General features: G+C 44.3%; 1 protein-coding gene and 1 long non-coding RNA gene across 9 annotated transcripts in view; one reads left to right on the top strand and one right to left on the bottom strand.

Moving 5' to 3' along the window:
- The window catches only part of SORBS3 (sorbin and SH3 domain containing 3), a 683,012-nt gene that overhangs the window by 470,489 nt on the left and 186,725 nt on the right, over positions 1-25,798 (top strand). The window lies entirely within an intron of this gene.
- Positions 14,559-16,427, bottom strand: LOC138491281 (uncharacterized). The gene is made up of 2 exons (XR_011275986.1): positions 15,645-16,427; positions 14,559-15,315 (listed from the first exon to the last, which is right to left on the bottom strand). It is a non-coding gene; the product is annotated as an uncharacterized lncRNA (long non-coding RNA).

The raw sequence follows: 25,798 nt of genomic DNA, 5'->3' as shown, positions 1-25,798 counted from the left end.
GTGAAATACCTTGCATATCTTTTTTTTTTCCTGCAGCCGACAATTTTTTATTGATTGATTTTGCAAGATGCCAAACGTCAAATTGGTGATTTATATTTTTGTACTGTTCTCTCATTGTCTTGGCAATTGAAACGTGTCTGTCCGTGGCTATCAGGTCGATCACCATTCCCCGCGATTGTAGTTCTTGCAATGATGCTACAAAGCCAACTTTCTCCATGGCCACTGAGGATGTACTTTGTGACACCTGCACGACCAACGAACTCACAATTTTCTTACTTTCCATGTCCTGAAAGTGGTAGGTGCAGTACTTGGCTGAAAATCCTGGACTGTCGCATTGTCCATCACCGGCTAGCCTGAAGCGTTTGCCCGCGAATGTACTTTCCATTGACATTTTTTCCATTCTCCAAGCTTCGCTGATGGCTGGAAATAGATAATCGGTTTGGTATTTGTAGAACTGACTTTTCGCAATGAAATGGATTCCCACAAACTGAAAGAAATACTGTAACTTTTTAAAACTTGAACCACTAAAAAGTGCGGCCGCTGCACAAAGTAGATTGCCTGCTGGCAGTTGCCCCAGCATGGGTTGTGCAGACCATGCGAACGGATGATATTGTGTACAGGTGGCATGTATTTTAAGGTTAGTGCCTCGAATTGCACGAGTCACATTAATCAATGGCTCCCCACATACTTCCCCACCAACCCAATGCCCACATTTCATCATCATAATAATATCCATCAAACAGCTATCGAATACAATGAATTTGGCCTCTTTCCTTATACTGTCACTCTGCATCCCAGCTGGTTCGGCCTGTAACGTTGAGGACATGTCACTCGCATGAAAGGTACAATCTCTGATATCGTCTTCCGCTATGCTGAGTGATATTGATGGTGTTTCATTGTCGTCCACTTCATTCTCTTCCATTGCAACATCTGTTCCTTGTCCGGAGATGGGAGAAAAAAACAATGTCTTCAACTTTCGCGTGCTCTTATTTTTTGCGGGTGTGGATTCTGTGAATTGATCTACGACTGCATCCAAACTACCAGGAGGACATTCACTATCAATGGCTGGTGGTGGTATAGCTCCGTTGTCAATCACTTCATATTCTTCCCATTGGCACGATGCATCTCCAGTCTCAAGTCCCTGCCAAAAGGTTTGACAAGCAACATCTCTCGTTCGCTTCACTGTCTGTGTAGATCTAGTTCTTACACCCACTCGCAACTAGAGGACAGATTAGAAAAGGGATGTTCAGTTTAAACACAACTTACAGTATTGAACTATTGACAGTGAAAGACAACATAATATAGTGAACAGGACACTAACCTTCTTTTGCTTTCTTTTCTTTGAAACTTTCTTTCCTCGAACTTCAACATCTGGACGCTGTTGCTCCGACTCGTGTGTGCATGTCTCCACTTCCTCTCGCGCTGCAACGACTATACTTTCATGATAAGCACATCCATCACTCACTGAGGCTCCATCGACTCGCTGAAACATAGAACTTTCATTAGTATGTATAATAATATTGAAAACACAAAATGTACTTGGGGACCAATACCCATACGTACATCTCAATAGCAAAACACGAATGAACGCATTGTGTAGAACATTCAAACGACAATAGTTCACGCATTGTTGATCTAGTTAGATTGAACTGTCAAGATCCATACCTCGGGCTCCGCATAGACTTCCATTGATGATATTATTGAAGATGAGGCTTCAGCAACTCCCTGAAACACAGTAATTGCATTAGTATGGTTTTGTATTTTGTTTAAAAGAACATAAACTTTCTGCAGGCGTCAACGGCTCATCTAAATAGACCTGCACAAATGATCAGTTGTCTAAAATAAATAATGGATATCTAAATATGATTCGATTTGCTCCATCGTTGGAAGTGTCACCACCCAGAGATCTGCATCAACTACTAGGGGTGATGTTCTTGTTGAAGAAGCTCCGTCAGCTCCCTGAAACATAGTACTTGCGTTAATAAAGAAGGAAGTATAGCGGATGTAATCACGTCATTTGATCTCGCATGATTGATCTGTCAGTATCCATACCTCGAAATGCATAAGAACATCAAGGGACGCTGTAACTGCGGTGCACACTTCTGCAAGCTGTTGCGCCGACCCGTAACTGCATGCTCCCCCTTCCTCTTGGACTAATGCTCCATCGACTCCCTGAAACATAGGACTTTCATTAGTAATGAACACAATATTGAAAAAAGAAGACACATAGGAGGGCGACGACAGAAGGACATGCCAATGGCTAAAAACGAAAGAAACATTGTGTGTAACAATCACGCTACAAGAATGCAAGATCTGATGATCTCCATCGATGGAACTGTCCGGAAACGTACCTCGAGCATCTGAGTGACATCTACGGTTGTCGTCAATGCGTTGGACTCCTCAGCATCTCCCTGAAAGACAGTACTTGCATTATTTTGGATAACAATAATTATAACTGAAAACAAAGACTAGAGGACGAGTACTGTGGTGTACCATTAGGTAAAATAATTACACGATCAATTAAAACTATTGATTTACATGCCTAAAACAAGTCAGTGTCAGAATAGCTAAGTAAGATTACCCGATAGGCGCTTGAAGTGGCTGATGACTGCAATAACGACACGGATGGAGAATCTTCAGCCTTCATATTGAGTGGATACATAAATGGGGAAATTATTGTTAGCTAATGCTACACACTACCGCAATGCCGAGAGATAAATACGTAAACTTGACTCACCAGTGGAGGGATGTGGACGAATAGAGTGGGAATAGCGGTTGAGAGCAATTTTCGCCTCGCTCGCGGTGTTTTCGTCCTTATTAGCAATGATGTGGAGTACATGTCTGGGCTAAAGTGCCTGCTGCAGATGCGGTATCGATCACCCCTCTTGTCCGCAAAGACTTCTAGGACTCTACTTTCTATCTCAGAGGCTGGATATCCGCAATATCGGACCCATTCTCTTATCTGATCTATTGTCTTAGGGAAAACATGCATTATAGTACCTTCAGATTTGTTATGGGTCTTCGAAGGGCAACCGCCAATGGAACAGGCAGGCATTATGGAAAGTTCTGAAAAGTAAAGATCAACAATTCTCTATGAATACCAATGTGTTAAAACATTAAATGACACATAAAAGGTTCAATGCAAGGTCCGTTTTGGTTCTTGGAACTATACACGTTATTCACATGCGGATAAGTATTTCAATAACTTTCAAAAAATAGAAAAAGTAATTTGACTAAACTCAGAACATGTGACTAGTTCCTTGCATGTACTGTCGTGAACGAAAAGAAAACATGGATGCAATTTGATGACTACTAGCAAATAGATATAAATTAAAAAATTGGACGCAAAATGATTATGGTACATGGACTTAACTTGACGAACAAACAGTTAGATGCAGGGATCAGAGTAGTTTCTTGTCGTAGAACAGGGAGCAGTTCACAGGTTGCAAACTGACGAGTTTGCTCAAAGTGGTCACGGAAGTTCACAGAGACGAAGAGCAGATAACCAGCACCTTCACGGGTTGACTAGCAAAGCGCAAAGAAGTTCTCATTAGAAATATGAAGTGGGTTATAAAGAATTCGAAACAGGGGTGTGTTTGTGAATGAATGACGTGTATATGTCGTGGCATTATGCGGTCTGCAGGGGGCCGTCCAGCGTGAGGGGGGATGCTTGGCAGGAGACACGGGGTCTGTAGGTAGACATGGGAACAACAACCCATGCTCTATAGACCACTTTGAAGTGTACATGGTCTTTGGCACCTCTTGGCCTTTATCGCTCCCTGACAGCTCCACTTGCCAGCACAAGTACCCCGGTGCGAACTGCCTTTGATAGGGCGGGGGGTGGATCGGGGCGGTGGTCGTGCAGACAAGACACAGGAAGACTCGTGAATGGAGACACACTTATGTGGATTGCAGGGGGCCGTCCAGCGTGAGGGGGGATGCTTGGCAGGAGACACGGGGTCTGTAGGTAGACATGGGAACAACAACCCATGCTCTATAGACCACTTTGAAGTGTACATGGTCTTTGGCACCTCTTGGCCTTTATCGCTCCCTGACAGCTCCACTTGCCAGCACAAGTACCCCGGTGCGAACTGCCTTTGATAGGGCGGGGGGTGGATCGGGGCGGTGGTCGTGCAGACAAGACACAGGAAGACTCGTGAATGGAGACACACTTATGTGGATTGCAGGAGGCCGTCCAGCGTGAGGGGGGATGCTTGGCAGGAGACACGGGGTCTGTAGGTAGACATGGGAACAACAACCCATGCTCTATAGACCACTTTGAAGTGTACATGGTCTTTGGCACCTCTTGGCCTTTATCGCTCCCTGACAGCTCCACTTGCCAGCACAAGTACCCCGGTGCGAACTGCCTTTGATAGGGTGGGGGGTGGATCGGGGCGGTGGTCGTGCAGACAAGACACAGGAAGACTCGTGAATGGAGACACACTTATGTGGATTGCAGGGGGCCGTCCAGCGTGAGGGGGGATGCTTGGCAGGAGACACGGGGTCTGTAGGTAGACATGGGAACAACAACCCATGCTCTATAGACCACTTTGAAGTGTACATGGTCTTTGGCACCTCTTGGCCTTTATCGCTCCCTGACAGCTCCACTTGCCAGCACAAGTACCCTGGTGCGAACTGCCTTTGATAGGGCGGGGGGTGGATCGGGGCGGTGGTCGTGCAGACAAGACACAGGAAGACTCGTGAATGGAGACACACTTATGTGGATTGCAGGGGGCCGTCCAGCGTGAGGGGGGATGCTTGGCAGGAGACACGGGGTCTGTAGGTAGACATGGGAACAACAACCCATGCTCTATAGACCACTTTGAAGTGTACATGGTCTTTGGCACCTCTTGGCCTTTATCGCTCCCTGACAGCTCCACTTGCCAGCACAAGTACCCCGGTGCGAACTGCCTTTGATAGGGCGGGGGTGGATCGGGGCGGTGGTCGTGCAGACAAGACCAGTTTGCCGCAGGGCCTCACCAAGGAGAGGCCATCTAACTGAATGTAAGAGGATGGCTGCAGGATCTATCTACTACATGGAATGCAGGGGGGTGAGTTTATAAATACCTCACCCTCCCAGGAGAATATACACTAGATTCATTTAAAAAATCAAAACAACCATTGTTAAAATATATGTTGGGCTTTATTTTAGATTTTAATTAAACATAAATAATAAACATTACACATTGTAAAGTTGAGGTTGCAGCACATCGAGGGAAAATCCGCGGTATTGTCCACTGTCACTGGGGAAATGTTGTCTAATGGCAAGTACCGCACAGGCAGGTATTACTCTCCGAACGCGGTGTCCGAGCCTCCCGTGAAGCCACCAAGTGAAGCAACGATAGGCCACCAGCCTGTACCACCTGTGAAAAAAAAAGATGCAAACTGTATTAAACTGACCAAACTTTCTTATCAATGTCGATTCAGGTAACACATGTCATTTTTCTTAGAAAAAAATTATATCTAGAAAATGCACTATATGGAACAAATTTACATGCGTTCGAATGATATGTAAATGTAATTTTATATGTGGGAGACGACCATGAAATAGTGGTGGCATCACTGACATCACAAACAGAGTATACTTACTCGTTACTCGGATTACGCGGACGAACAGTGCCGCGAAGTTCGTGCATAAGCACCATCATCATCCTCAACACGGTCCGTGAGAGGCAGGCTTCCCTGAACTCTGGCAGCTCGGTGATGCATTGCGGACTTTGCTCGCCTTCCTGCAGACTTTGCTCGCTTTCCGAAATGTAGGCCAAGCACCCGGAATTTTCACGGCAGCAGCAGTTCTCCTCCTCAGTTGGCATTAGCTCGCACCGATTGCACGTGCACCAGGTGGAGACGCCGTCCATGCGACATGGTCCAGGCTCTTCATCCGTTGACTGGTCCTCCCAACTGCCGTCCGAATCCCCATCGTTTTCGCGTGCTTGACTTTCCAGTAGTTCTTCCTCGGTGTACTCGGGCTCGTACATATACGGCATTATTGTGGCCATTGTGCGGTAAAGATAGTAAAATAATTTACAGAGATGGTACAGGTGTTCACACGGGCTACAAGCGGCGAAGGTAGCTGACCAGAGTACTGAAACGAGTCACAGAATACTCAAAGTAACACAGAGAGAGGAATGGAATCGAAAATCTGCTGCTGTGTGTTGTGAAACGGTCTGTTTATACTTATTGGGGAAAGAGGCGTCCTGCCATTTCCATGGCAACACGTCAATAGCTGAGGCGCAGCGATTGTTGACACGAGACGTGCTTGAAATGGGCAGTACGCGTCTGCTGATGTCAGGCTCAGGGGCGGGGGATTTGATTTAGTGCCGCAAAGGCAGGTGAGCCAGGTCGATGCGGCGGAATGATAGGATTATCACAAAATGGAGGCTGATTTCGAGTGCGATAATGGGCGAAAAGTCGGGTAAGGTCCATAGGAAAGTTTCCTACGATCTACCGATTTATGCTTACAAACACATGGCCGACCCGTAGGGACAATAAAAAAAAAGTCCCGGAACTATCCTTTAAATGCGAAACCCACCACAAAATACTTTTATAAGTTTGCAAGTGAAGCAAAAGAAAAGCCGTGGCTGGAGAGTATACCAGGCACAGTGAAGTTTGCAAGTGTGTTGAATGTAGAACATGGAAGAAAAACCCTGGAAAGAGAGTACACAAGGCCAAGCTATATTTACAAGCATTGTTAAGTGAAGCTCAAGAGAAAAGCGCTGGCAGAAGCATATACCAGGCAAAATTAAGTGTGTAAACATTATCAAGTGTAATATATAATAAAGACCTGGAAGGAAAAGTATACCAGTAGAAGTTAAGTTGCTTAAACTACAAGTCACTTTTGTTGTTGTTCAGAGACATTTAACAAAGACTCATACCCTAAAGAACAGTTGTGTTGGTGAAGAGAAAACCTGTGGAAGGAAACACTCCCCTAGAACTGTGGATTCTATCCATTGGAACACTTGTGTTAAAATTACGCCATTACTTTTGAACTTGAACAATTTGTGCACTACCAAGGCTAAAGACATTACCCGTTTCACCTTAGAGTTCTGTTTAGAGTGTGAGGGCCAGAACAGGATTTCTGACACAGGACATTTTGATTTGGACATCTTGACAACGGACAGACCCTTCGTTTTTGTTGAGGTAGGGAAACAGCTCCTAGCACAGGGACAGCGATGCCTTTTTCAACCCATTATTTGTTAAATAAATGTTTATTGAAAAAATTATGAGCTCTCTGTGTCTGTGTCTCATTCCTGGCTCCTGACACTGCCTCCTCTGTTCCCTGTCTTGAGGTCCTGGCTCTAGCCCCCAACACCATGTTCTCCTTTACCTATTGACTAGGTTGCAACAGCCTTGTGCATAAAGGGCGGCTTTCCTGCACTCCTGACATGTCATGTTCTTGTGTTCTTTCTTCCTCTACCTTGATGCCACGCTACATGCTTTTACCTCCATCACTCCTCCACTCACACCCCTAAATGTCAATCTCCTCCTCTTCTTGTCGCCCAAAATCTACACCAGCCTCCTCCTTAATATTACCCTCTTCTCTTCTCTTGAGGTTTCCCTCTTCCTGGATTCCCTGGATGTTTCCCATAACCACTTCCTTAGTCTCCTTCCTCCTTCTCACTCACCCTGAAGCTCCTCTTCACCACCTCCTTCATCTCTCTCTCTCTCTCTCTCTCTCTCTCTCTTTCTCTCTCTCTCTCTGAGGTTACCCCTGACAACCGCCTTATGCCTCCTCAATCGTCACTACATCCTGCTTCTCCTTCCACACTTTGGCCACCTCTCTCCAGCCTTCTTCCTCCTGCTGCAAGACTTTCTCTTCTCGCCTCCACACTCTCCGAAGCAACTTCTACTCTGACTCCACACCCTCTCTGAAATTAAGACCCTTTTTAAACCGGCCAAGCCACACCCGCTAGGATATTTCTCTCTGTGATGAGAAATGCTGCCTGGGAATGGTTGGCTTTGGAGATTGGCTGTGGGTTTTTGCCTCAGAGGAATCGCCTGCACTTAATGTTTGGGGAAAGCATTGCAGAATAAGCTGAAGCAAGCTACATTAGACTTGGCCACAATCTTGGATTCTTGGTTTCATGCTTGCATGCTGCAGAACAGACCTCTCCAGCAGGTTCTGCCTCGTGCTCCTTCTCTCTGTGCTTCGAATCTTGTAAGCTGTGGGTAGCACAGCATAGTCCTGCTCTGCAGAAGGCATGATATGAGAACGGAAACTTCTGGCTATGTTTTGAACAATGTTGGATCACATGAGTGCCTGGGTTTAAATTCCAAATATATGCTTTGATGAGCCCTGCGCCAAAAAGGATAATCGAATGCCCGACTGCCTTTCAGGGGAGTCTCATTTTGCAATAGGGTTGGAGGCTGGGTCTCCCATAGTTACTTTGGCCTTGACTGCACCCTATGTTTACCCAATCTCTTGATGTCCTGCCCATACTTAGAGTTCTAACAGAAATGGGAGCATATTTGTGATTAAGGTGACACTCTCCTGCCAACCTATCAGGGCATGGTGGGTTAGGCCAGGGGCTCCTTCAACTTCAACAACATTTGTCATCAAGATTAAAACAAACATCAGGGTTTATTGGCCATCAAACTTACATATGAACTCTAAAATAGTAATCAAAGTAGCATTTTATAAATAGTAACTGATCAAATGAATCCTTCCCTATTTGAACAAAGAAGACTACAACACTGTTATTGGTTCCTTAATAAATTGTTGATTGGATTATTGCAATGCCCTATATGTAGTAATCCCGGCATATTAGCGCTCACGTTTACAGCGTGTAGAATACTGCACTTGGGCTGGGCTTGGGACTCTCTAAGCATGCTTCCAGTGAAATATAGAATCAAGTTTAAGGTCTAATGTTTGGTATTTAAATGCTTGCATGGTTTGCCCCCAAGGTACTTGCAATCAAAGATCCGTCTTTTCAAACCAGGTCGATGCTCACATCCAGAAAACCTATACCTCATAGAGATCCCAAATTCCAGATTTAGATTTAGGTGCTACTGCAGTTCATCTTTTGCCACCTCTTTGTTTGGGGAATGAGCTACCCCCTTCTCTATATGTACTGGATAATTACTTGTTTTTTCATGAATCTCTAAAGACTTTATTATTCTGCTACCTTCTACTGCTGTATTGACTGAGCCAAGAGATTTTTGCGCCATGATGTAGTTTAGTCTATCTGTGGTGCACCACAAATGCCTATAGAAAATTTGAAATCCTTCCATACCGCCCCCAGGCCCACAATCACATATCTAATGTTGGGCAATACTGCCGGGGGAAATTAAATTGTTGAAATGTGCCTCCAATTGCACTTCGTACGAGGAGCAGACCATTTCTCACTTCACCACTTTTAGGAAAATGTGAATTCCCACCCCATCACATTTCATTTTTTACCTGAAATTTTGTTTTCCTTTTTATGAATTTTTGGCTTTTCCAAGAAGTTCCATTTTTAGACACACACTCCCAGGCAAAAACAAATTTGTGAAGAAAAACGAAATTTTGGCCAAAAACAAGAAATGTCTTGGAAATGTGAAATTTCATGCGTGATAACATTTGTGGGGCTAAACTGGAGAAGTTGATTAATATTTTCCAGAATTCGCCCATTTGTCTGTGGCGTGAATTTCAGCTGTTTAACAGCGGGTTTAGAAAGAACACTGCTCAGGGGGCAGGATCGAATTGGTAAAAAAGGGAGCACAGAGGAAGTAGCGTTGTGGGAGTTTGGAGTAGCTGAGTAACGTGGAGCAGTGTGGTGGAGAAGTCAGAGCAGAGCTTGGAAGACGGGAAGCTGTAGGAGTTAAAACCGGAGTGGTTGGAGGCGAAAAAGGTGCAGGAGAATAAGGAGGTGATGTAGGAAATGTTGGTGGAGTTGAAATAAGAGGAGGAGGACAGCAAGCAAGAGAGATTAGAAGTGGTGATGGCAGGAGGAGGTGAAGCAGCAGAATTTTTAGGAGGTGAAGATGCAGGAGGAGGAGGTGAAGTAGGAATGTTTGGAGGAGGAACTCAAGCAGGAGAAATTGGAAGGGGCAAAGGTGGAGATAGAGGAGGAGTGAAGCAGGAGAGGTTGGTGATGAACTATATGTCAGAAGATAAGTGAGAAAGAGGAAAAGTTGGAAGATCTATTAGCAGAGGACAAGCTCATGTTGACGAACAGGGGAGGTAAATGGAGGAGTTGGAGGAGCAAGAAAAACAGGAATTCCTTTGAAGGAGTAGGGAGAATGCCAGACAGGGCAAAAGGCAAAGTAAGCCTACATCTTGTCTTGGAGAAGGAGAGGGAATGAGCATAAAGGAGGATAGCCTGAAGGCAGTATGAGGGTCAGAAGCCAGGCATAGCGAAAGGGCTCCAGCAAGCGTCCTACCGATGAGGAAGCCAAACAGAATCCGTGGGCCCTCAATGGGTATAAGACTCTTGGACAGGAAGGTGAGGCCCTGCCAAAAAAGTACCTTTGAAACCTCTGAGTGAAGCTGTGGAAACTACTGTAGGTGAGCCAGCCAAGAGTGGCTGGAATACCTCTGTGATGCTCTGTGAAGTCAAGATGTATGTAGAAAGACCTATACTGGGCAAAGGGAAAGATGTCATTTGGAGGCCTTTTGGTTTTTTGTGATTTTGTCTTTGGAAGATGCGTTTTTTCATCTGTTTCATATCTGAGTTGTTATACTTCCTTAATAAAACCTCCATACTTACACCCAACCTGAATGCTGGGTGGTGTTTCCCTGTGACCTCAGGACATACCCCTGTGATCAGAACAAGCCCCAACATCTTCACAGGGCTCAGGGATTTAAAAAAGGGATTGAATCACAGATGAGGCACAGCACACATCAGCAGAACAATTAATTGCCAAATCACCACCAAAGAGACTAAATTAGCTTTTACAACACAAGTACATGCCCAAGTTTGACAATGCCAGTATATTCCCACGTTGCACTACAACAAGGTATTCCTATAATACTTCCCGTTTGCAGTTAAATAATTTTAACAAATTCAGGTTTACTACTAAGAAATTCAAGTAGATTTTCAGCCTATTCTGCACAAACCCAGTATATTCCCTGTTTGGCAATCACATTAGACTCCAAGTTTGAGTACCCCAGTATATGCAGAGTTTTAAGATGGTGTTATTGTTCTAGTCCTCACTAGTTTCCAATGTACTGAATCTCAGTATATTACCAATTTGATATCGCCAGTTTGGCCATCCAAGAGGTTTGTCATTTTAGATGATAACCTCATATACGCAGTTCACGTACACACCCAGTACTCGCAGTAACTGCACATTCACAGTTTACAGAAACCCAGCATAGTCCCAATTTGACCATGCCAGTGTATTCCAAGCTTTTCCATTAACTATGTAGTCCAGTATATTTCCAGTTTAATAATTGCACTATATTGCACTATAATACCAGTTTGACAACCCCAGTACATTGCCAGTGTGCACAATTCCAGTAGTACCCAAACTGACAATACCAGTAAGTTCTCGGTTTATCCAATCTGAAGAAAATGCTTGCAGTTTGTACTATCTATTATAGAGGACCAAATGTCTTTGATGCCTATACTCTACTGGCAGAAGGTATGGATCACCCTGCATGCAGAAATCATAAGGACTGGCATTAAAGAAGCCTTGAAACCAAAGTGCGGTGCCCAGGTCAATTGGTTCCAACATATCCAATTGACCTGGGCCCGGCAAGCAAAGCCAGATTTATGGTTAACAGAATAGAGCATCGTAAAAGTAGACGTCAAGGAGGTTGAGGGGTAATGTTGGGGTATGTGCAAGAGAGCAATTGAGCAGCGTTAAAGAGCGGTAAGGCTAATTTGAAAAGAAAATGTTGCCAGGGACAAGAGTTCTACATGGAGCTTATAGTCCCTGTGAGAAACCAGAGGGTGTCTCACCCGCTAGTCCCCGGGGATCTCTCTCTCAGGTGGCCAGGGCACAGCCATTGCCTTTGGATCCAGACCCTGTGGGTGGAGCAGTTCGGGAGGATCACCCGGGTGATGGGTCTTCGGGGTGTGAGGGTGAGATAGCCGATGGCGAGACAAAGTATTCACCATTATTTTGTTTCTCAAACCCATCCTATGTTTAAGGATATTCCAAGATCCCAACTCCCCCACCCCATTTTTTACACAAACACTGTGCTGAGGAAGAGGGTGACTGGGAGTAACAACACTGACTTGCATACATCGTACTGGCCATGTCCCGCTAATCGGGTCAGGCAAAGTCAGGCACTTAATCCTAAGGGCATACACCTGATACCAGTTAGCTCACCTCAAACAAATAAAGGGCAGAAACCAAAGACACACTCGGAGCAAGGTGGAAGATGAGAACGAGCAGGACCTCTGGGACAAAGGCACACCTACTGGAGCAGAGCAACAGACTAAGGGACGAGAGCAGCGTGCCGAAAACCCCAAGGCTTCCCTATTGGAAGTCGTTGCCTCTGACAGGTCATGAAAAGAAGCGTGGAGAAGGCCAGATCCCATAAGTGAAGATTGCATTGTATTTCAAGGATGCCAGCAACCCTCCTGGGTGAACGGCAGAGTTGGGGAGGCGAGGTGAAGCCTGTGGTACTAACCTGGACTCAAAAATCAGAAAATGCCATACAAGAACGAAACGCACACAGCCGGTGAGTTGGCAAGCGACCTGAGAGACCGGTGTGGTTTAAAGTGAAGTAAGTAGCAACATCATATTACAAGTGTAGGCTGCAAGCATGTGGAGGAGACGCAAAGAAAGGTAGACCTGCGAGTGAACTTTAATTTAAATAACAGCTGGAAAATCAGTGATACTAAATAACAGAGTGGTCCTGTGAAAGGAAGTAACCCACTAAAAAGTCTCAGTGAAAGGTACTTTGTTTAAAGCGAGAAAGCAAAGTAACAGTAAAAGTAAAAGGAAGAAGATTCATTCTTAGAGAAGGGAGGAGTGAAAGTAACTGTAAACTTTGTAGTGAAACTGTAAACTTTGAGTCAAAGTGGTCCTGCAGTGGTCTGACAAATAAGCCATGCACATTCAAAAGTCTTCGACATCCGAAAGGTGTCCGAGCCCGACAGAGGGAGAGCCAAAGTTTGTGTTGAAAGTTATTGTGAATTGTCAAAGCCTGACAGAGGGAGACCTGAAGTGAAATCAGCATGGGGAAGGGAGCCCCCCCTTGCAACTTGTGGTGAACTTTATGGTAGGAGATCTGAGCCCAACAGAGGGAGCTCTAAAAGAACTATGCAGTGAAAGGTCTGAGCCTAGCAGAGGGCGATCTTTTGGGAATATTTTGGAGAAGACATTGGGCCTCATTACAAGTTTGCCGGTCCGGTAAGCTATCGGCACTGTTGCTACCGGACCGGCAAACTAAGAGTTGTGCTCGTGGGTGCTTGTCAGCCAGCCAGGTCTGACCTGGTGGGAAGACCAGCACCCGCGAGCAGAGCATGTCGGATGCACCGGCACCATTCGCAAATGGTGCCGGTGCATCCAACCTCCCCATTCCCATTGAGCCCTTACGGGGACCAAATGGGACCCGTAAGGTACGTTTGGTCGGACCAAACGTACCTTACTGGGTCCCGTTAGGGGACCAGGGCGCAAATAACGGGCTTGCCATTCGCGAGCCCGTTATTTATGCCCTCCCCATTCCCATTGAGCCCTACGGGGGCTCAATGGGAATGGGGAATGGTTTGGTCAATGGGGGCTTAACGGTCCCTCTAGGGTCGGAATGGACCGGTAAGTCCCCATTGAACCAAACCGGAGTCGGTACCGGTATGGGAGGCAGCCATGGAGCTAATTGGTCCATGGCTACCACCATACTCGGAATGACCACCATTGTGTTGAAAACGGAGTCAGAGTGTGTCATCCTGCCTACAAGGATCTCGTTACTCCGTGAAGCCTAACGTGGAGAGGATAGCTGGTTCAACCACATTTTCATTTGAACACTGATTTTTCCTTTTGTAGACATTTTTCCTTGTCCCGTTTTTGTAGAAGAGATAGGGCAGGTATTAGGTTTTTTTTAATTTTGATTTGACAGACTCCACTAGGACTGCGTTATTTATTATTTGATGGTCGAGACTACTCCCATCTTAGTTATAGGGCAGAATAGGAATTCTTCCAATCACAGCCTTTTAAATAAATGTTTTACAAACTGTACCCATTGTGTCAGTCTCTGCTTGTGATAGCATGCCTCCCCTACAGCCCGAATAACAAAGAATTAGGCATCTAAAAATACTGCTGAAGATGTTTTTCTTTTAGATGCTGTATTTTAAGATTTTTGAAGAGATGGTTTGCTCCTAAAGGAAGCCAGTGCAAGACTGCAGGGCAGGTATTGCATGGACAGATTTCATTACGCCTTGCGCCAGTTTAGCACCTAGATAAAAAGCCCATCTAAGGGGCAGCAATGCACTTTTTCTCACGCCTATCAGCAAAGAATTCCTGGAATAGCTATGTGACAAGACAAGAGCTTGTACTATAGATCTATGATCAAGGATAGGCGTCCCCAGACACCGTGAACCCAGGGGAGTAACAGAACAAGCAACAAGGAAGAAGAAATGGGGTCACGGGAACCGTCCCACTAGAAAGATCAAGCGGGGTAGGCCAGGTCAAGGATAATATAAAATCAATCAATCTTTATTATTCACATATCAAATTACATAAACATAGTGCTGAATCCATGGTAAAACAGCATAAAAACAACCAACCAATGTTAGATGTCTACAATTAAAGTGCATAGTTATCTATTGATCATCCTGCAATGAGGGATAGACATAAAGTGCATAGTGCAATTGCAATTTAGAAACATAATGCACAAAGAAGAAATCCAATTTTCAAAAAATAGTATCAAACAATTCCAACCAGAAATATATAGAAAAAGGGAAAAAGGGAAAGGGGGAAGGCAAAAGACACTAGGTGTGAAAGCAGGAAGTAATGTCCCCTGTGATCTTCTAATATTGTCCCCAAATCCAAATTATATTTAAAATGATCTGACAAGTTGAAAATGCAATGATTGTAAACAGATTTGCACTACTTGTCGCCATTCCGACCTAAACAGTCAACAACCAGTACCTGGTGCAGCTACCATCAATCTCGTGTGCTGCACTGGTATCTAAGGGTAGGTAGGTTCGACGACCTGTAAAAATTGTCTACGGCGTCTATCTCTTTAACAGAAAAGAGAGAGAAGGCTTGACAGTCGTCTTCCTCAGGACAGGACAGAAATGGTTATAATTTATCAGGTACGCAAACAGTTTTAAACAGACAATAGATGGACATCTTAATGTTGTTCCATGTGACCTTTCATAGCCTGGTTCTTCCTCTATATGTATAGATGGTTAATGCGTTCCATCTTAATCCGATTCATAACTAAATCCGAAAAGGGAAAAAAGAAAGAAAAAACCACAAAATAGAATTAAAAACACATAATAAAAATCCTTGACCCAGCCTAGCAACCCCACAGTAACTCCATACAAGCAATTGTAATATAGTTCTTGACAATAATTCAAAAACCTTTCACATAAAGCTCAATCAAAAGTCATCATGTAGAAACCTAATTAAGTCAGGGGACGTGAAAAACATGACATAGGATGACCTGAGTTATTCAGAGCTTTCACCACAATCCCAGTGGCATAATAACTAACCTACAGAATAGCTCTCCTTAACAGCTCAACATTCAACAAACAGAAAATCCATACCTTCAAAATTGAAGAAGATCACTCTTCCTGGGTGAAGTCACGAAGGAAGAAGCGAAGAAGCGAGAAAGCCCCTCTATTCCGGAGCAGTAATGTCTTGATAGAGTCAAGATTCATATGTTGGTGAACTCGGTATGAGTCCCACCTGTGCAGCGTGTAACGCTGCAAAACACAGCAATAAAGAAAAAGAAGAGAAAAGAAAAGGGAAACCGTGGAAACACAATTGGAAAATTCTAATCCAGCCAATAAAGGCAAAAGCATCTGCCTCAACACGTCATTAGTTGTTATGGATATTAAAGCTAACCAGGTGCCCATAGATAGAGCAAAGCAACTGGCATTATTCATGTACTATAGCCCTCATAAAAGAGGGGGCAATCACTGAATAATGCAGCGTAAAGCTAAAAAGCATTACCAATCCCAAACTGGCCATATGTTGGGAAACAGCCATTAGTAACAATAAAGAGCCATTGTATTCACATGGCTGCTGCCATGAGTATACAGTGTCGTATACCAGCGATTCTACAGACACTGCTCCACAGGCCTGCCCAATACGGTATTATGCAAAAAGCGGAAAAGGAAAACCCTCCCCTAGATTCCGATCCTTCCCCAACAAAGACAAATGTAGTTTGAGAAAGAATCATTGCGGCGGCGGAAAAAGTGTGAAAAAACACACAGAGACGGCAGCCGCAAACTTACCCGCATGCCTGGAAACGTACTGCAGCTGGACGTGTCTCGTCCGCGTTCTCGTCCTTACACAGCCAATATATTGTGCGGCCAGCGAGAAGAGGTCCTGCTGTGTACGCGCGGTCCTCCTAAAGCTCCAAAGTAGAGCGGAAAGCGGTGCAGCACTCGCATCCGCTTCCTGAAGTATCGGATTTCCCGAACACGTGACTGTGTCATGTAGTCATGTGACTAGCAGATGTAACACTGCTCTTAAAGGGACAGAGCATTCACGCAGGAAATTCAAGAATAGCGTGCAGAAGCGCTGATTTAACTTTAATGAAAGCAAAGAAGAAAGCATATCCCCGTACTTAAACCACTGAAAGGTAAGGTCAGGGTATATACACTCCACATCTGTGTGGATATATATGAATCATTCATATGAATTGGACGATGTCCATGTGCCGCAAATCGGTAATTACCTGTGCAGTAACCTACTCATCAAAGGTATATAGAAAGAAGGGAGAAATATGTGGACCAGCATTATTCCATAGTAAGATCCAGCTGTACTGGAGTTAGTTTAGAGTAAGGCAAAGGCCAGGCCAGATCTAACAGAGGGAGTGCTCTGCATATAAGGTAATATAGCATAGTTACACAAGGTTCCTATTGAACAGCTCATCTAAAGAAAGGCCTAACAGCAGCCAATGCAATCTACATCATACTTTCAAATGGCCTTTAAGTAATACAGTGAAGCCATTCTTCTTGATGGTTTAAACCAATGTGATAGCTATTCGTCTGTACATCCACCATTGTTCCTGTTGGGAAGGTCTAGCTACCGTGTTAGTCGATCTGTCCCTGTCACATGTTCCAATGCCCACCATTTGAAGTCGTCAATTGTGACCCAGTTCCAAAAAATTGGACACGAGTGGGGCATTACTGGTGTTGGTCTGGATTCTCGATTTGTGTTCCGAGATCCTGGTTTTTATAGGTCTGGCTGTTTTACCTATATAGGATTTGTCACATGGACAGACAATGACATATATCACATTGGTAGAATTACACGTAGTGTGTTGCTTGAGGGAGCATACTCTATTATTGATGGTTACAGTAGAGCAGGCCGTGGTGGATTTACAAGCATTACAAAAGCTGCATGGGAAATGCCCCAAAATTGGTTGGAAGCCCCATTGAGAATGAAGAGTAGATTGTCGAGGGGCAGGTTTGGCTCGGTCTACTTGTGAGAGACAGTTTTTCAAATGTTTACCCTTTTTAAAAGCAAACAGTGGCCGCTCCAAGTCAGGGTTATTAAGTTGGAGAAGATGCCAAAGTGTGTGGATCATTTTCTTGATCTCTTTGTGATGGGAGTTAAAGGTAGTCATGCATACAATACGTTGGTTAGTAATATCAGGTATATTCTGCCTGGTGAGTAGTATGTCGCGATGTTGATATCTGGCTCTCTTCCGTGCCTGTTTGAGTAGGAATGGGGGATAGCCTCTGGCTGATAATCTGGTGGAGATGATTCCAGCCTGTGTAGAATAATCACTAATTTTGGTGCAATTACGCCTTGCTCTCAAAAATTACCCATAGGGAATACTCTCCCTAAGGCCTGTGGGTCGAAACTATCAAATCGTAAAATGGTGTTACGGTCCGTTTCTTTACGAAAAAGATCTACGAAAATGTGGTCCATGTCAATCTTGATGGCTGGGTCCAAAAACGGAAGTGAGATGTTACTGGTAGCCATAGTGAATTTAAGATGGGGCTTTAAAGAATTGATCCAGGGGAGGAAGGTAGCATAGTCACCCTTTGTGGTATCCCAGACCATTATTATGTCATCTATATACCTCTTATATAGACGTATCGCCGAAAAGAAAGGATTGGAGTCATGTAAAATGAGAGACTTCTCAAACTGCCACATATACAAAATGGCATAATTGGGGCGAAGGACGCCCCCATTGCCGTGCCCTTTACCTGTAGATAGTAAGAATTCTTGAATCTAAAGTAATTCTTGGTAAGAGCTAGTTCTAATAGCGGAATCAAAAATTCACTGGGTATATGTTGGATAGCAGGTCGACTGTCCAAAAAGCTTTTAATGACCTGTAGAGACTCAGCTTGGGGGATGTTGGAATAGAGCGACTCTACGTCCAAGGTTATTAGCATCTCGTGTTCGGGATTAAAAGGCACATTTTCGAGATGTTCGATAGCATCTGTAGTGTCGGATATGTAAGTATCGGTGTTGGCAGCCAGAGGTTTCAAAAAATAGTCTAGAAATTGACCCAATGGTTCCAATATGGAACTACATAAAGAAACTATGGGGTGGCCTGGAGGATTGATGGGATATTTATGTATTTTTGGTAATACATAAAACAACGGGACTCTGGTCCCTTTGGCCGTAAGAAATAACAATTCCTTTTCACTAATGATGTCCGCCTCTCGTGCTGCCATACAGATGGCATTTATTTCCTTACTGATCCCTTCAGTCAGATCGCCACTCAGTTTGTAGTAAACAAAGGGGTTATCAAGTTGCCGTATGACCTCTTGGTCATACTGGGCAGCATTGAGAACAACGATACCACCCCCCTTGTCTGCCTGCTTGATTATAATGGTGGAATCTTCTTTAAGTTTCCGAAGGCAGTTCCATTCTTTTTTGGAAAAATTGAAGCTGGGTGTATGTGAATGGCTATCAATACGTTTGTGTAGCAAATTAAAGTCTCTAAGTACAGCCTTTTCAAAAATCGCTGTTTCTTCCGAGACCATATTGAGACTAGGCGTAAAGGTGGACTTACATCTAAATGGGGTGTTACAATCCACGTCAGTTTGATCTCCTTCGTTGGTCCCAAAAAAATCTCTGAGTCGAATTTTCCGGAATAGACTACGTAATTCAATTTCCGTATCCATTTTGGAGGGATTTTGCATAGGTACAAACGAAAGCCCTCTCTCAAGCGTGGAAATTTCAAGCGGGCTTAGAGTCCAATGGAAAATATTGTATACCGCTGACTTAGGTATTAACTCCGGTAGGACCGTCTCCTGGTGTGGAATTGGTTGTCTAATGGTGGTTGTCCTCATTCTGGAGGAGGAAAAGGGAGATTCGGGCCCGGAAACGAAGTGCTCTGGCCATACTGGGCGAAAGGTGGTGGAGGGCCATATTGAGGATATTGCCAATAGGGTCTGCCTCCTCTCCCTCTGTGCTGTCCTCTGTTCCTTCTGTTTCCTCTGTTACGTGTCCCTCTGTTAGGGTATGACGTGCTGCCGTCTGAAGACCTATCCGAAAAAGTAACCCTCTTATTATATGGTACAGGGCCCATTTGTAGGTTATTGGGATTTGACCAATGTCCTGGTTCTTTATATTCAGCATTAAGATAAGGAAACGTACCTTCCTTAGTGAAGGTCAAAATGTCTTTGCTCAGTTTATCCATTTTTTTATTAGTTGTTATTTTGATAAACTCCTTTGTTTGCTTTTCGATTAGATCCAATTTCTCCTTTAAATTGGCAATTGAAGTATCTAAAGAAAATGCATATTCTGCTTTTTCAATTTCTTCCCCAATTACCATGCTCTTCTTGAGTGCTGTATTAATCGTCAAGAGCATTAAATCGCGGCTGCATTTAATAGCTACCACAGCAAATGCCTGTTTGTATTCTGTATCGTCAATGAATAGACAGGGTTCTAGACGTACCACTAGGCCCTGCGGAATGATATTCTTTTTCAAATATTCAGTAAGCAGATGACTGTGCATTTCTGTGCGAAATTCTTTCTTCCTCAGTTTTAAAAGAGTTTCACTGGTAATACTAGAATTATCGCCAGCACCTACGGTGGCATCTACATTGTCAAAAAAGGAAGGTACCTCAATTGCCGCAGCCAATTGTTCCTCCGAAAAGAAAACCGAGTCTGCTGCCGCCATCGTGAATGGGTACTGAAAAAAGAGAAAATAGTGATGAGCTGTAAAAGTGCTCTATCCTGCAGTGGCGTGCCACTAATTCTCAACGGGAAATGTGTCAATCAATATAGCCCATGCAACAAAGTGTTGTACTGATAAATGATCAAGGATAGGCGTCCCCAGACACCGTGAACCCAGGGGAGTAACAGAACAAGCAACAAGGAAGAAGAAATGGGGTCACAGGAACTGTCATTGAGCTCCTAGATGGAGAGCAATCTACCCCGCTTGATCTTTCTAGTGGGACGGTTCCCATGACCCCATTTCTTCTTCCTTGTTGCTTGTACTATAGATCTAAACATGGCCAAAGGTAATTCGGGATTGACCAAAAGGAAAAAAGGCTGACTTGGAGTGCTCCATCTCGACAGCCAGAGTTCTACATAATTAAATGTGCATGCTTGTGAACAAGATGGATGACAGTTTCCAGTGGCCCACAATATTAAATGCTAATGAGAGATCCAGCAATACCACAATGTCCGGCACCTGAAGTCGGCTATTTGAGCCATAAGTCAGATTGGTAAGGACGGAAAAGATTGCTCTCGCCAAAATGTGCAACTGAGCTGCATTGAGAAGGTTTCCTTAATAATCCTTCCTTAAATAAAAGAGAGACAAAAAAACTGGTGAAAATTGTACCCAAATCCAGACCCCATTTATTTCGCAGGGGGAAAATAAAACCAAGCTTTGGGTGGTCTGGAGAAAAAAACCTGAGAGAGGGAGGCATTAAGAATCATTGGCAAATGAACAAGAGCTGTTTGACGATTCTAGTACACTCCCAATTTGAGACTCCCAATACCCTCACGGATTGATAATCAGAGTATATGCTCCACGTTTGCACAATCCTAGGACATTCTGAGTTTTCCAATCCCAGTATATTTTTACAATTTTAGTATTTACATGTTTACATTGCCCATACACTCCCAGTTTGGCAAAACCAGACTATTCCCAGTTTGCAGAATTCCAGTACATTTTCATTTTAGAACTACAATATTCCAGTATATTCTTGGTTTGTATAATACTAGAATACTCCCAGTGTTTACATACATACACACACACACACACACACACACACACGCGCGCGCGCGTGTGTGTGTGTGTGTGTGTAGTGAGATTGGAAAAACTGGGAGTATTCTAGTATTGTGCAAACCAACTGTATATGAATATGTGTGTGGGGGAGAGGAGGGGGGGTGTCGGTGATTTTGAAATTGCTGAAATACCTTATTCTACTCTCTCTCTCTCTCTCTCTCTCTCTCTATATATATATATATAGATTCAGTGAAAAAACCTTAGTTAAGGTGCAGTTACGTTGCGCTGATTTAACACAACGAATCCCTTTCAATTCAGCGGATGTGGGAAGTCATGACCAGCATAACTTGGAGTACTCCCATTCATGTCCTCCATAAAGCTAGTCTTGATTTCCCACAACTGCTGAATTTCAAGGCATTTTGCGATAAATCTGTGTAATTTAACTGCACCGTAACTCAGTTTTTTTCAGTGAATTTCAAGGGTTTTCTTATGCCATTGTTTTTTGTAAGGGCCACTAGCCATAGCCTTCGATTGGGCCCACTGTACTTGTTCCCCTAGTATGTTTCTTTTGGACCCACTAGGTGGCCACAGCCTTTGGCCATAGCCAATATACATGTCTTTCGGGTCCAGTAGCCAGGGCCTTCCACTCTGGCCAGTAAGCGCGGTCTTGGGCCTTGCCCACTGTATATTTTAAAACACTACCGGGCCACTAGCCATGGCCATAATGGCAGGCAATGTGATGACTCTTTAGACACAGGAAGAAAAGTGTGCCCATAAGAACATAAGTTGTTGGTGCCTAAAAATAAAGTCTTTTTAATTGTAGTATAGAAAGCATACTAATCGATAAACTAATTATAAATGAACAATTAAATAAATAAATACAATAAAATAAATGCTCTCTTTAGACACTTTCTGCTCTTTTTTTCTGAGACCCAGCCAATGAAATCACACAAGTGCCTGAAGGCCTGAACAGTCTCTAGACCACTTTGCTCACTGAACTTGGTATAAAAATACATCTTTACTCAAGCTAGTGCATTGAATGGTATCAGGTAATAACGTCCCCATGAAAAAAGTCATCAGGTTGGCGACTTTTTTAAAAAAGAAAATGCATAATGATGCACCCTCCAGGCCATCAAACACTTTCCCCAAATATTCTAGGCCTGGAGGCAATAATAAATAGCTATACCCCTCCTAGAATATTGAGGGAAAGCATTTTGATAGCCAGGAAAAAGTCGCCAGAACCTAACGACTTTTTCACAAGGACATTCTTACATGGAACCCATTGAAGAACCTTTATAACGCATCCTTTGATCATGAATTGATGCCCCATTAGTCCAAAAATATAATGCTGACCCAAATGATAAAATAATCAAAAGATCGCAAACGCCCATCATCAGAACTACCTTGGGATGAATTCCCTCATTCGGGATAATCAATCATGGTTCATATCGGCTAGGGCTACAGATGGGAGAGAAACTATAAAAACCACAGATGACAACCAATCATTGGGCCTCATTATATTTGGGCTGGTCCGGTAACAACGGTGCTGGTAAGCCTACTGGTACTGTTGTTACCGGACCGGCACACTACAGGTCTGCTTGCCGGAGTTGCTGTGCCCGGGAGGGGGGACCCTGCCGGGCACAACGGCCACGGTAAACAGACCTACATGGAAGCACCGGCACTGTTATTAACGGTGCCTGTGCTTCCGTGTTCCCCATTCCCAAAATGGGAATGGGGATTAACATTTACCGCCGCCTGACTTCCCGGAATGCCAAGGTCGTAATCCCTCGGTAATTCTGGCAAGCCAGGCACCAGTAAATATTGCAAGTCCGGCAGCAACCTGCCAGTTTTACCAGCACGGCTACGGCCGGACTTGTAATGAGGCCCATTGTCTTTAATCCTCAGAGACTTTTCAGCAGCTTGTGAGACGGGTCATGGTGCAGAAATGGCTAGGGGTGAGGAGGAGACCCCGCGTGTAGACAGCAACGCGGTTTGTGCCGTGGTCTATACAACCAAACGACAATGATCTGCAAGAAGGTGGTAACTCAGCAGGATGCAATAGACACGCTCCACCGAGAAGAACAGGTGGGCATAAAGATAAGCTGCTAGGTGGTATCTGTAGAAACAAACGAATCCCCGCGAATTAGCACGTTCGGTCATTTCTCAATTCGATTTTTTTAATTCGTTTTTTTTCATGGACAACGGAGCTGGTAGATGGTAATGTATTCAGGAGCGAGACAGGGATCCAAGAAAGCCACAGCACCTCAGGAGAACCAGTTCACAGCTTCAGGAGGAACAGGCACGCAGTCAACAGCCTCAAGAAGAGGAAGGCATGTTGCTGAATGATGTGTGCTCGCGCCATCTGTCAGAGATACGCAATTCCCTTGCAAATGCACTTAGTAAGTGGCAGGCCACTGGCACAGTTTGCACAGCGCCACCCTGGGATTGGCCTAACCAGAATTCTTGGAATGGATGGTTTTGTTATGGTTGTGTCCATGTGTCACCTAAAACCCAGAAAGAATTGAGGCATAAATGTTTAACAGACACTGAACAGGTGTAGATAACAAGCAGGGATGCAGAGCTGTGGATAACAGGGAAGAGTGGGGCCCCAAGACCAGTGGTAGAAGTGTATCAAAAAAGTAGGGGATCTGTGACCCCGGCAGAGTAGGTGGGAAGTAAGCAAGGTGCAACACATTTTTCAAGGGTTACATCCATGCAGGGTGACAGCCAATTGAGTTGAAACATAACTCATTTTAAATGGAAATGCTATTGAATGTTGTAGTGGAGAAGTGTGAAAAATGTAACGGAACTGCTAAGAGTAAAAAATAAAAGTAGTGGTATGCCGTTCCAAACCGTTCCCGCTCACTTCGGCCACTGTCCAAGACTAAGGGCAAGTAATGGGAGAGGGGCTCCTGGATGTAGGATCCTTCTGGTGATAAGTGTAGTTTATTAATTTATTTTAATTTGATTGTAAATAAAAAATCACACAATAAATAAATGAAAGACTTGTTCAATAATCAGCTTCCTCGTGATCCTTCGCTGGGTACTCCTGCAAGCACTGGACCGAACTGGCCAATGCGTCAGATCCGTAACTTCTCACAGCAAGCTCTTTTCCATCACCGCCTCCGACAGTGGAAGCCTGTACGAAGCCTCTCATGCCTTTTCACCAACACCAGGTGGCATCCATCTGTATTTCGTGCTGTAATGCTACTGTTGCACGGGTTGTGCATTTACCAGTGTCTCACTTGGCCCCACAGCATATGACAACTTAGAACATCACACCGTATTCTGACCTGAATGGCTCTGAAATCACCTAAACGCTGATATCACTCGGCCACTCACAAGGCATCATCACAAACTAGTCATCATCACAACTGCTACTACCCCACACTATGCACAGCAAGTGTGACACGAAGAAGGCAGAGCATACTACCACTAGAACGGTGTTGGGTGCATCCAAAATGCAGGGGGCAGGGTATTTGGGTGAGGAAATATGGAATCGGTAGAGGGTGGTGGGATAGGTGGAGGGTGAGGGGGTGGATGAGGAGAGGAAGGTACGGAGGGGCGTCCCCCCATTTCTGCTGCAAAATAATGGGTAAAAACCTTGCGGCAAAAAGTATAGCGCTCTGAAATATCGGCAGCCACAGAGGAACACGCAAATCAATGCAATGATGAGTTTTTAAGGAAAAGATAGTGTCGATTCAAAAGATTATCGCCATGAGGAGGGCTCAAATTTGGGACGTGGGGGGAGACTGAGAATGAAGAAGAAGATAAGAAGACTATGGAAGAAGAGAGTTTCCATTTTCGACCTGTAGATGAGGAAACGATCTATGCACTCCTCTCACAACTGAAACCCACAAATGACTTGTCATGTGCAATGACAGCATGTCCAGCTAAACGCCTGCCAGTGAACCTGGCACCATTTGTTACATTATTTATGAATAAGTCACTACAGGAGGGTCAGGTCCTGAAGGCCCTAAAAAGGCGCTAGTGAACCCCTTGCTAAAAAAATCCAACCTGGATTCAAGAACCCTGAAGAATTAATCGGCCAGTCGATAATCTGATCTGGCCGGCAAAGATATATGAAAAGGTTGTATGTGCACAGTTCCAGGAATTTGTGGATAAAGAGAACCTGTTGGACAAGCTTCAAGAGAACCTGTTGGACAAGCTTCAATCTGCATTCCGTCCCAATCATGGGAAGGAGTCAGCACTCTTGGCTGTACATGAGGATTTGTTGGAGGCTGCGGACAATGGACCTTCCGCGCTTTTATTGATGTTGGACCTGTCCGCGGCCTTTGATACGGTGGATCACTGTATCATGATACAACGCATTAGGAATGTTGGGAAGGCATCAGAACTAGTAATAAAATGGTTCGGATCCTTCCTAAAGGATAGGATGCAAAGAGTGTTGCTTGAAGGTTTTGTCTTAGAATGGATATGCTGGGACTGCAGGGTACCTCAAGATTGATCTCTGTCCCCATTGATTTTTAATTTGTATTTTCGCCTAGTGTTTGATATATTTCGGAAACACAGCCTACGATTCCACTC

Source organism: Ambystoma mexicanum, chromosome 10 (genome assembly GCF_040938575.1).
Source record: "Ambystoma mexicanum isolate Mex_15411 chromosome 10, UKY_AmexF1_1, whole genome shotgun sequence".
NCBI lineage: Eukaryota > Metazoa > Chordata > Amphibia > Caudata > Ambystomatidae > Ambystoma > Ambystoma mexicanum.
The sequence above is the reverse complement of the archived record's forward strand: the minus strand, read 5'-3'. Positions and strand labels throughout refer to the sequence as shown.